Source organism: Triticum urartu, chromosome 5 (assembly GCF_003073215.2).
Source record: "Triticum urartu cultivar G1812 chromosome 5, Tu2.1, whole genome shotgun sequence".
Taxonomy (NCBI): Eukaryota; Viridiplantae; Streptophyta; class Magnoliopsida; order Poales; family Poaceae; genus Triticum; species Triticum urartu.
This window is the reverse complement of record NC_053026.1, coordinates 424013800-424025467: the sequence shown is the minus strand read 5'-3', so window position 1 is coordinate 424025467 and position 11668 is coordinate 424013800.

Here is an 11668-nt window from a genome sequence, read left to right as displayed (position 1 = left end):
TTCAGATTTAAGATGCAGGCGACGTGCCGCGTAAGATTACTATAAATCGGTCATGAGACTCGCGCTGCAACTGATTTCTCCAATTTTGGGTAAGAAGCTGCTTCGGATGACTTCACTTCGCTTTGGCATGCAACGTTCTCTCTTCAAGATAGTTTTTCTTGTTGCGGTGATTTTCTCATTCTCAGGGTAGTGTAATACTATGGTCGAAGAACAATGACACCTTTTTATTTGTACGGCAAACCGAGAGAGCGGTGCACAGATGCAATAGAGTGGAGATGAAATGGAAAGACAGATGATAACAATAGTCTGAACCAAAAGGATTGGATATATAGGTAACCTGGGCCGATAACGGCGTTAACAACAGTTCACATTCCTTTCTAATGACAAAAGGCAGCGCTTCTGACAAGTTCTCGAGAAACACCAGGTAATATCAAAACGGACGAACATAAGGATATTCTGAATCAGTGGTGACGGATATCCTAAGAGATTCACATTATTAAGAAGCGCATCATTCATTATTGAGCAGTCTTAACATGGTCCCTCTTACCTTCTCTTTTCATAAAAAAAGGGGGTCAAAGGAAGATTTTAAAATTTGCCCTCGTTATTTACTCCCTGAAGCACAACAATCTTGAACTGTCGGCCGCACACCAACTACTTCATAATATACTAAAAAAATCGAAAGAACATCTCCAAAAGCTACAATAGCAGAAAATTATATATATAGAAGCCATTGTCCTGACTATATTTCACTCGGTAGAACATGATATACACAACATGACAAACAAAAACTGATGCTGATTAATGTCGAAATACATAGATGAGAATTGTACGAATCAAAGGAGAGGGAACCCTAGGTGCAGTGGCGGCGCCAGGAATTTCTTCCTTGGTATTCATTGGTATTCATTTGTGCAATTTTATGGCAATATAACAACAAATATACAGCTAGGTAGCAGCAGTATACCAATGGATTAGCATTTCTTTGGTATTCCATGGAAGTCCAGGGAAGACCCCTGGCGCCGCCACTGCCTAGGTGTAACACCATACAGAAGTGGCGCGGTCGTACTTCCCTGTGCGTGAACCGTTGGTCGCAACCAAATGCTACATAGTTACAAGTTTTGCTTGAGGGCACTTTTTACAGAGCTATATTGGTGAGTATTTTCTATAATCAGTACACCATTCTCCTAACCACTGCATTTGACAGCGGAATTTAATACACACAACCCGACAAAGATGAAACAATTCCTAGTAATATCAAAATGCACGGGTATGCACTACTTTTCCGAATCAGAATGAGTAAAAACACCTTTTATTGAAAAAATGCACTACTTTTTGAATCAGAGGTGCCATAGGATGTTGATGGTGAACCAGTGTGCTACAAAGTTAACATTTACTCGTGGAAGCTTTTTTCTAATAGGTAAAAGATTATCCCAACTAACTTTATTTTATTCCGTAAAACAATAAGCACAATATAATACAAATGAGAATTAGTGCTCGCAATACGAGAAAGGATGGATGCCAACAATAGTTTGAATTAGAGGACATGCCTAACTAAGCCAGATGATGACACATGTAAGATGCAAGACACTCAGCCATCGACTCCATGAAGCACCCATGTCTTGAACAGCCGGTCACAAACTAAAATCTTCCACATGTACGTTATATAGTGTAACAATATAAAAAAATAAAAGGAAATCTAATAAGTAAGCTATTCCCCTAATCAACCGGATTTTACACAACAATAAGTTAGCAACCTCCGATCGAATGAAAAGGTGGTTATGATGCTATGAACTACTAGACCGAGGATGTTGACATTGGTAAGAAGCGGAGCACATACCCTAGGATGGCTAGCAACATCAAAGATGCACAGAGAATGACTACTCTCCTAATCAAAAGTGATACATAGGTGCCCTAGGATGTTAACTGCAAAAAGAAATAGGTCACTCCAATTTACTCCATGAGGCACTTTTTTTAAGGTGAACCAACGCTAGAAAGTTAGCATTACTTGAGGAAGATTTTCTGTAATGAGATAACCGTCATCCCAAGTAACTTCATTTCATTTTCTAATGCAACACATACGCACCAAGAAAAACAGAATTCTTCCTTGTAACACCAGAAAAGGACGGTGACAACAATAGTTTGAATTAGATGAGATGCCTATCAATAACCCTAGGATGTGGACATAGGTGAAATGATATATAGTAGGGTGCTTACTGCTGAAATATATTGCCCCCTCCCCTCTCCCACGAGAAAAACCCCTAGGATGTTGACACATGCAAGATGTAAGTCACTCGCCATCGGCTCCATGAAGCACCCACGTGTTGCATCACTGGAGACAAACCAAAATCTCCGCAAGGTATGTTATATAGAGCAACAATATCAAAAAATGGAAAGGAAAACTAACCAATAAGGAATTGTCCTGGTTGGTTAGATTTTACACATCACCTACACAACAACTGTGAACTGGAAACGAGTAGCATCGAAGTGGTGACGTAAAAACAACAAACTCTGATCGCGTCAGAGGTGGTTATGGTGCTATGAACCACTAGAACGAGGACGTTAACACCACTAAGAAGTGGGCGAACTCCCTAGGATGCCTAGTAACATCAAAATGGACATAGAATGACTAGTCCCCCAATCAGGGGCAATAAATAGGTGCCCTAGGATGTTAACAACAATAAGAAACAGAGCACTCAAGTTTACTCCATGAAGCACAAAAATCTTGATTCTTGATGTGAACCAATGTTACAAAGTTAGCATTTACTCGAAGAAGCTTTTATGCAATGACTAAACCATCTTCCCAACTAATTTTATTTCATTTTATGACGAAATATACACACCAAGACAACCGAAAATTAGACACATGGATGAAAAGAATAGTTTGAACTACATGAGATGCCTAGGTACCCTAGCTCATGGTGACACAAGTAAGACTTACTAAGGCACTTACCATCGACTACATGAAGCACCCACATGTTGCATCGCTAGTCACGAACCAAATGCTTTGGGGATAGTACCTTTTGCAGTGCTACATTATAAAAGGAAGAATAAAAGCAACTAAAAATCTAATAAGTAAGTTGTTCCCTTAACCGATTAGATTTCACACATGATCACAACATGCCTAAGCCCAACACAACAACTTTGAAACTAGCAACGAGTAGCATCAGAGTGGTCAGTTAAGAACGACACATTCCGATCGAAACAGAGGTGCTTATGATGCTATGAATGTCTAGATCGAGGATGCTGGCACTGGTAAGAAGTGGAACACACTCCGTAGAATGCCTAGTTGTTGGGGAACGTAGTAATTTCAAAAAATTTCCTACGCACACGCAAGATCATGGTGATGCATAGCAACGAGAGGGGAGAGTGTGATCTACGTACCCTTGTAGATCGACAACGGAAGCGTTAACTTGGTTGATGTAGTCGTACGTCTTCACGGCCCGACCGATCAAGCACCGAAACTACGGCACCTCCGAGTTCTAGCACACGTTCAGCTAGATGACGATCCCCGGACTCTGATCCAGCAAAGTATCGGGGAAGAGTTCCGTCAGCACGATGGCGTGGTGAAGATCTTGATGTACTATTGTCGCAGGGCTTCGCCTAAGCACCGCTACATTATTATCGAGGACTATGGTGGAAGGGGGCACCGCACACAGCTAAGAATATGATCACGTGGATCAACTTATGTCCTTAGGGGTGCCCCTTGCCTCCGTATATAAAGGTTCAAGGGGGGGGGGCGGCCAAGAGGAGGCGCGCCAGGAGGAGTCCTACTCCCTCCGGGAGTAGGACTCCCCCCTTTCCTAGTTGGAATAGGATTCGCGGAGGGGGGGGGGGAAGAGGAGAGAGAGGAGGAAGGGGGGCCGGCCCCCTCTCCTTGTCCTATTCGGACCAAGGGGGGGAGGGGCGCGCGACCCATCTCTAGCCACCTCTCCTCTCTTCCACTAAGGCCCATATACCCCCCGGGGGGTTCCGGTAACCTCCCGGTAATCCGGTAAAATCCCGATTTCACCCAGAACACTTCCGATATCCAAACATAGGCTTCCAATATATCAATCTTTATGTCTCGACCATTTCGAGACTCCTCGTCATGTCCGTGATCACATCTGGGACTCCAAACAACCTTCGGTACATCAAAACGCACAAACTCATAATATAACTGTCATCGAAACCTTAAGCGTGCGGACCCTACGGGTTCGAGAACAATGTAGACATGACCGAGACACGTCTCCGGTCAATAACCAATAGCGGGACCTGGATGCCCATATTGGTTCCTACATATTCTACGAAGATCTTTTATCGGTCAGACCGCATAACAACATACGTTGTTCCCTTTGTCATCGGTATATTACTTGCCCGAGATTCGATCGTCGGTATCCTATACCTAGTTCAATCTCGTTACCGGCAAGTCTCTTTACTCGTTCTGTAATACATCATCCCGCAACTAACTCATTAGTTGCAATGCTTGCAAGACTTAAGTGATGTGCATTACCGAGAGGGCCCAGAGATACCTCTCCGACAATCGGAGTGACAAATCCTAATCTCGAAATACGCCAACCCAACATGTACCTTTGGAGACACCTGTAGAGCACCTTTATAATCACCCAGTTACGTTGTGACGTTTGGTAGCACACAAAGTGTTCCTCCGGCAAACGGGAGTTGCATAATCTCATAGTCATAGGAACATGTATAAGTCATGAAGAAAGCAATAGCAACATACTAAACGATCGGGTGCTAAGCTAATGGAATGGGTCATGTCAATCAGATCATTCAACTAATGATGTGATCCCCGTTAATCAAATAACAACTCTTTGTCTATGGTTAGGAAACATAACCATCTTTGATTAACGAGCTAGTCAAGTAGAGGCATACTAGTGACACTCTGTTTGTCTATGTATTCACACATGTATTATGTTTCCGGTTAATACAATTCTAGCATGAATAATAAACTTTTATCATGATATAAGGAAATAAATAATAACTTTATTATTGCCTCTAGGGCATATTTCCTTCAGTCTCCCACTTGCACTAGAGTCAATAATCTAGATTACACAGTAATGATTCTAACACCCATGGAGCCTTGGTGCTGATCATGTTTTGCTCATGGAAGAGGCTTAGTCAACGGGTCTGCAACATTCAGATCCGTATGTATCTTACAAATCTCTATGTCTCCCACCTGGACTAGATCCCGGATGGAATTGAAGCGTCTCTTGATGTGCTTGGTTCTCTTGTGAAATCTGGATTCCTTCACCAAGGCAATTGCACCAGTATTGTCACAAAAGATTTTCATTGGACCCGATGCACTAGGTATGACACCTAGATCGGATATGAACTCCTTCATCCAGACTCCTTCATTCGCTGCTTCCGAAGCAGCTATGTATTCCGCTTCACACGTAGATCCCGCCACGACGCTCTGTTTAGAACTGCACCAACTGACAGCTCCACCGTTTAATGTAAACACGTATCCGGTTTGCGATTTAGAATCGTCCAGATCAGTGTCAAAGCTTGCATCAACGTAACCGTTTATGATGAGCTCTTTGTCACCTCCATATACGAGAAACATATCCTTAGTCCTTTTCAGGTACTTCAGGATGTTCTTGACCGCTGTCCAGTGATCCACTCCTGGATTACTTTGGTACCTCCCTGCTAGACTTATAGCAAGGCACACATCAGGTCTGGTACACAGCATTGCATACATGATAGAGCCTATGGCTGAAGCATAGGGAACATCTTTCATTTTCTCTCTATCTTCTGCAGTGGTCGGGCATTGAGTCTGACTCAACTTCACACCTTGTAACACATGCAAGAACCCTTTCTTTGCTTGATCCATTTTGAACTTCTTCAAAATCTTGTCAAGGTATGTGCTTTGTGAAAGTCCAATTAAACATCTTGATCTATCTCTATAGATCTTTATGCCTAATATGTAAGCAGCTTCATCGAGGTCTTTCATTGAAAAACTCTTATTCAAGTATCCCTTTATGCTATCCAGAAATTCTATATCATTTCCAATCAGTAATATGTCATCCACATATAATATCAGAAATGCTACAGAGCTCCCACTCACTTTCTTGTAAATACAGGCTTCTCCAAAAGTCTGTATAAAACCGAATGCTTTGATCACACTATCAAAGCGTTTATTCCAACTCCGAGAGGCTTGCACCAGTCCATAAATGGATCGCTGGAGTTTGCACACTTTGTTAGCTCCCTTTGGATCGACAAAACCTTCCGGTTGCATCATATACAACTCTTCTTCCAGAAATCCATTCAGGAATGCAGTTTTGACATCCATCTGCCAAATTTCATAATCATAAAATGCGGCAATTGCTAACATGATTCGGACAGACTTAAGCATCGCTACGGGTGAGAAGGTCTCATCGTAGTCAACCCCTTGAACTTGCCGAAACCCTTTTGCGACAAGTCGAGCTTTGTAGACAGTAATATTACCGTCGGCGTCAGTCTTCTTCTTGAAGATCCATTTATTCTCAATTGCTTGCCGATCATTGGGCAAGTCAACCAAAGTCCACACTTTGTTCTCATACATGGATCCCATCTCAGATTTCATGGCTTCAAGCCATTTTGCGGAATCTGGGCTTACCATCGCTTCTTCATAGTTCATAGGTTCATCATGATCTAGTAGCATGACTTCCAGAACTGGATTACCGTACCACTCTGGCGTGGATCTCACTCTGGTTGATCTACGAGGTTCAGTAGTATCTTGTTCTGAAGTTTCATGATCATTATCATTAGCTTCCTCACTAATTGGTGTAGGTGTCACATAAACAGTTTTCTGTGATGCACTACTTTCCAATAAGGGAGCAGGTACAATTACCTCATCAAGTTCTACTTTCCTCCCACTCACTTCTTTCGAGAGAAACTCCTTCTCTAGAAAGTTTCCGAACTTAGCAACAAAAGTCTTGCCTTCGGATCTGTGATAGAAGGTGTATCCAATAGTCTCCTTTGGATATCCTATGAAGACACATTTCTCCGATTTGGGTTCGAGCTTATCAGGTTGAAACTTTTTCACATAAGCATCGCAGCCTCAAACTTTCAGAAACGACAACTTTGGTTTCTTGCCAAACCATAGTTCATAAGGCGTCGTCTCAACGGATTTTGATGGTGCCCTATTTAACGTGAATGCGGCCGTCTCCAAAGCATAGCCCCAAAACGATAGCGGTAAATCAGTAAGAGACATCATAGATCGCACCATATCTAGTAAAGTACGATTACGACGTTCGGACACACCATTACGCTGTGGTGTTCCGGGTGGCGTGAGTTGCGAAACTATTCCGCATTGTTTCAAATGTACACCAAACTCGTAACTCAAATATTCTCCTCCACGACAGATCGTAGAAACTTCTTGTTACGATGATTTTCAACTTCACTCTGAAATTCTTTGAACTTTTCAAACGTTTCAGACTTATGTTTCATTAAGTAGATATATCCATATCTGCTTAAGTCATCTGTGAAGGTGAGAAAATAACGATATCCGCCACGAGCCTCAATATTCATCGGACCACATACATCAGTATGTATGATTTTCAACAAGTCTGTTGCTCTCTCCATAGTACCGGAGAACGGCGTTTTAGTCATCTTGCCCATGAGGCATGGTTCGCAAGTACCAAGTGATTCATAATCAAGTGGTTCCAAAAGTCCATCAGTATGGAGTTTCTTCATGCGCTTTACACCGATATGACCTAAACGGCAGTGCCATAAATAAGTTGCACTATCTTTATCAACTCTGCATCTTTTGGCTTCAACATTATGAATATGTGTGTTACTACTATCGAGATTCAATAAGAATAGACCACTCTTCAAGGGTGCATGACCATAAAAGATATTACTCATATAAATAGAACAACCATTATTCTCTGATTTAAATGAATAACCGTCTCGCATCAAACAAGATCCAGATATAATGTTCATGCTTAACGCTGGCACCAAATAACAATTATTTAGGTCTAATATTAATCCCGAAGGTAGATGTAGAGGTAGCGTGCCGACCGCGATCACATCGACTTTGGAACCGTTTTCCACGCGCATCGTCACCTCGTCCTTAGCCAATCTTCGCTTAATTCGTAGTCCCTTTTTTGAGTTGCAAATATTAGCAACAGAACCAGTATCAAATACCCAGGTGCTACTGCGAGCATTAGTAAGGTACACATCAATAACATGTATATCACATATACCTTTGTTCACCTTGCCATCCTTCTTATCCACCAAATACTTGGGGCAGTTCCGCTTCCAGTGACCAGTCTGCTTGCAGTAGAAGCACTCAGTTTCAGGCTTAGGTCCAGACTTGGGTTTCTTCTCTTGAGCAGCAACGTGCTTGCTGTTCTTCTTGAAGTTCCCCTTCTTCTCCCCTTTGCCCTTTTTCTTGAAACTAGTGGTCTTGTTGACCATCAACACTTGATGCTCCTTTTTGATTTCTACCTCCGCAGCTTTCAGCATTGCGAAGAGCTCGGGAATAGTCTTATTCATCCCTTGCATATTATACTTCATCACGAAGCTCTTGTGGCTTGGTGGCAGTGATTGGAGAATTCTGTCAATGACGCAATCATCTGGAAGATTAACTCCCATTTGAATCAGGTGATTATTATACCCAGACATTTTGAGTATATACTCACTGACAGAACTGTTCTCCTCCATCTTGCAGCTATAGAACTTATTGGAGACTTCATATCTCTCAATCCGGGCATTTGCTTGAAATATTAACTTCAACTCCTGGAACATCTCATATGCTCCATGACGTTCAAAAGGTCGTTGAAGTCTCGGTTCTAAGCCGTAAAGCATGGCACACTGAACTATCGAGTAGTCATCAGCTTTGCTCTGCCAGACGTTCACAACATCTGGTGTTGCTCCAGCAGCAAGCCTGGCACCCAGCGGTGCTTCCAGGATGTAATTTTTCTGTGCAACAATGAGGATAATCCTCAAGTTACAGACCCAGTCCGTGTAATTGCTACCATCATCTTTCAACTTTGCTTTCTCAAGGAACACATTAAAATTCAACGGAACAACAACACGGGCCATTTATCTACAATCATACATAAACAAGCAAGATACTATCAGGTACTAAGTTCATGATAAATTTAGGTTCAATTAATCATATTACTTAAAGAACTCCCACTTAGATAGACATCCCTCTAATTCTCTAAGTGATTACGTGATCCAAATCAACTAAACCATGTCCGATCATCACGTGAGATGGAGTAGTTTCATTGGTGAACATCACTATGTTGATCATATCTACTATATGATTCACGCTCGACCTTTCGGTCTCCGTGTTCCGAGGCCATATCTGTATATGCTTGGCTCATCAAGTATAACCTGAGTATTCCGCGTGTGCAACTGTTTTGTACCCGTTGTATTTGAACGTAGAGCCTATCACACCCGATCATCACGTGGTGCCTCAGCACGAAGAACTTTCGCAACGGTGCATACTCAGGGAGAACACTTCTTGATAATTTAGTGAGAGATCATCTTATAATGCTACCGTCAATCAAAGCAAGATAAGATGCATAAAAGATAAACATCACATGCAATCAATATAAGTGATATGATATGGCCATCAACATCTTGTGCTTGTGATCTCCATCTCCGAAGCACCGTCATGATCACCATCGTCACCGGCGCGACACCTTGATCTCCATCGTAGCATCGTTGTCGTCTCGCCAATCTTATGCTTCCCCGACTATCGCTACCGCTTAGTGATAAAGTAAAGCATTACAGCGCGATTGCATTGCATACAATAAAGCGACAACCATATGGCTCCTGCCAGTTGCCGATAACTCGGTTACAAAACATGATCATCTCATACAATAAAATTTAGCATCATGTCTTGACCATATCACATCACAACATGCCCTGCAAAAACAAGTTAGACGTCCTCTACTTTGTTGTTGCATGTTTTACGTGGCTGCTACGGGCTTAAGCAAGAACCAATCTTACCTACGCATCAAAACCACAACGATAGTTTGTCAAGTTGATGCTGTTTTAACCTTCACAAGGACCGGGCGTAGCCACACTCGGTTCAACTAAAGTTGGAGAAACTGTCACCCGCAAGCCACCTATGTGCAAAGCACGTCGGGAGAACCGGTCTCGCGTAAGCGTACGCGTAATGTCGGTCCGGGCCGCTTCGTCCAACAATACCGCCGAACCAAAGTATGACATGTTGGTAAGCAGTATGACTTATGTCGCCCACAACTCACTTGTGTTCTACTCGTGCATATAACATCAACATATAAAACCTAGGCTCGGATGCCACTGATGGGGAACGTAGTAATTTCAAAAAAATTCCTACGCACACGCAAGATCATGGTGATGCATAGCAACGAGAGGGGAGAGTGTGATCTACGTACCCTTGTAGATCGACAACGGAAGCGTTAACTTGGTTGATGTAGTCGTACGTCTTCACGGCCCGACCGATCAAGCACCGAAACTACGTCACCTCCGAGTTCTAGCACACGTTCTGCTCGATGACGATCCCCGGACTCTGATCCAGCAAAGTGTCGGGGAAGAGTTCCGTCAGCACGACGGCATGGTGACGATCTTGATGTACTACTGTCGTAGGGCTTCGCCTAAGCACCGCTACAATATTATCGAGGACTATGGTGGAAGGGGGCACCGCACACGGCTAAGAATATGATCACGTGGATCAACTTATGTCCTTAGGGGTGCCCCTTGCCTCCGTATATAAAGGTTCAAAGGGGGGGGCGGCCGGCCAAGAGGAGGCGCGCCAGGAGGAGTCCTACTCCCTCCGGGAGTAGGACTCCCCCCTTTCCTAGTTGGAATAGGATTCGCGGAGGGGGGGAAAGAGGAGAGAGAGGAGGAAGGGGGGCCGGCCCCCTCTCCTTGTCCTATTCGGACCAAGGGGGGGAGGGGCGCGCGGTCCATCTCTGGCCACCTCTCCTCTCTTCCACTAAGGCCCACTAAGGCCCATATACCTCCCGGAGGGGGGGGGTCCGGTAACCTCCCGGTAATCCGGTAAAATCCTGATTTCACCCGGAACACTTCCGATATCCAAACATAGGCTTCCAATATATCAATCTTTATGTCTCGACCATTTCGAGACTCCTCGTCATGTCCGTGATCACATCCGGGACTCCGAACAACCTTCGGTACATCAAAACGCATAAACTCATAATATAACTGTCATCGAAACCTTAAGCGTGCGGACCCTACGGGTTCGAGAACAATGTAGACATGACCGAGACACGTCTCCGGTCAATAACCAATAGCGGGACCTGGATGCCCATATTGGTTCCTACATATTCTACGAAGATCTTTTATCGGTCAGACCGCATAACAACATACGTTGTTTCCTTTGTCATCGGTATGTTACTTGCCCGAGATTCAATCGTCGGTATCCTATACCTAGTTCAATCTCGTTACCGACAACTCTCTTTACTCGTTCTGTAATACATCATCCCGCAACTAACTCATTAGTTGCAATGCTTGCAAGGCTTAAGTGATGTGCATTACCGAGAGGGCCCAGAGATACCTCTCCGACAATCGGAGTGACAAATCCTAATATCGAAATACGCCAACCCAACATGTACCTTTGGAGACACCTGTAGAGCTCCTTTATAATCACCCAGTTACGTTGTGACGTTTGGTAGCACACAAAGTGTTCCTCTGGCAAACGGGAGTTGCATAATCTCATAGTCATAGGAACATG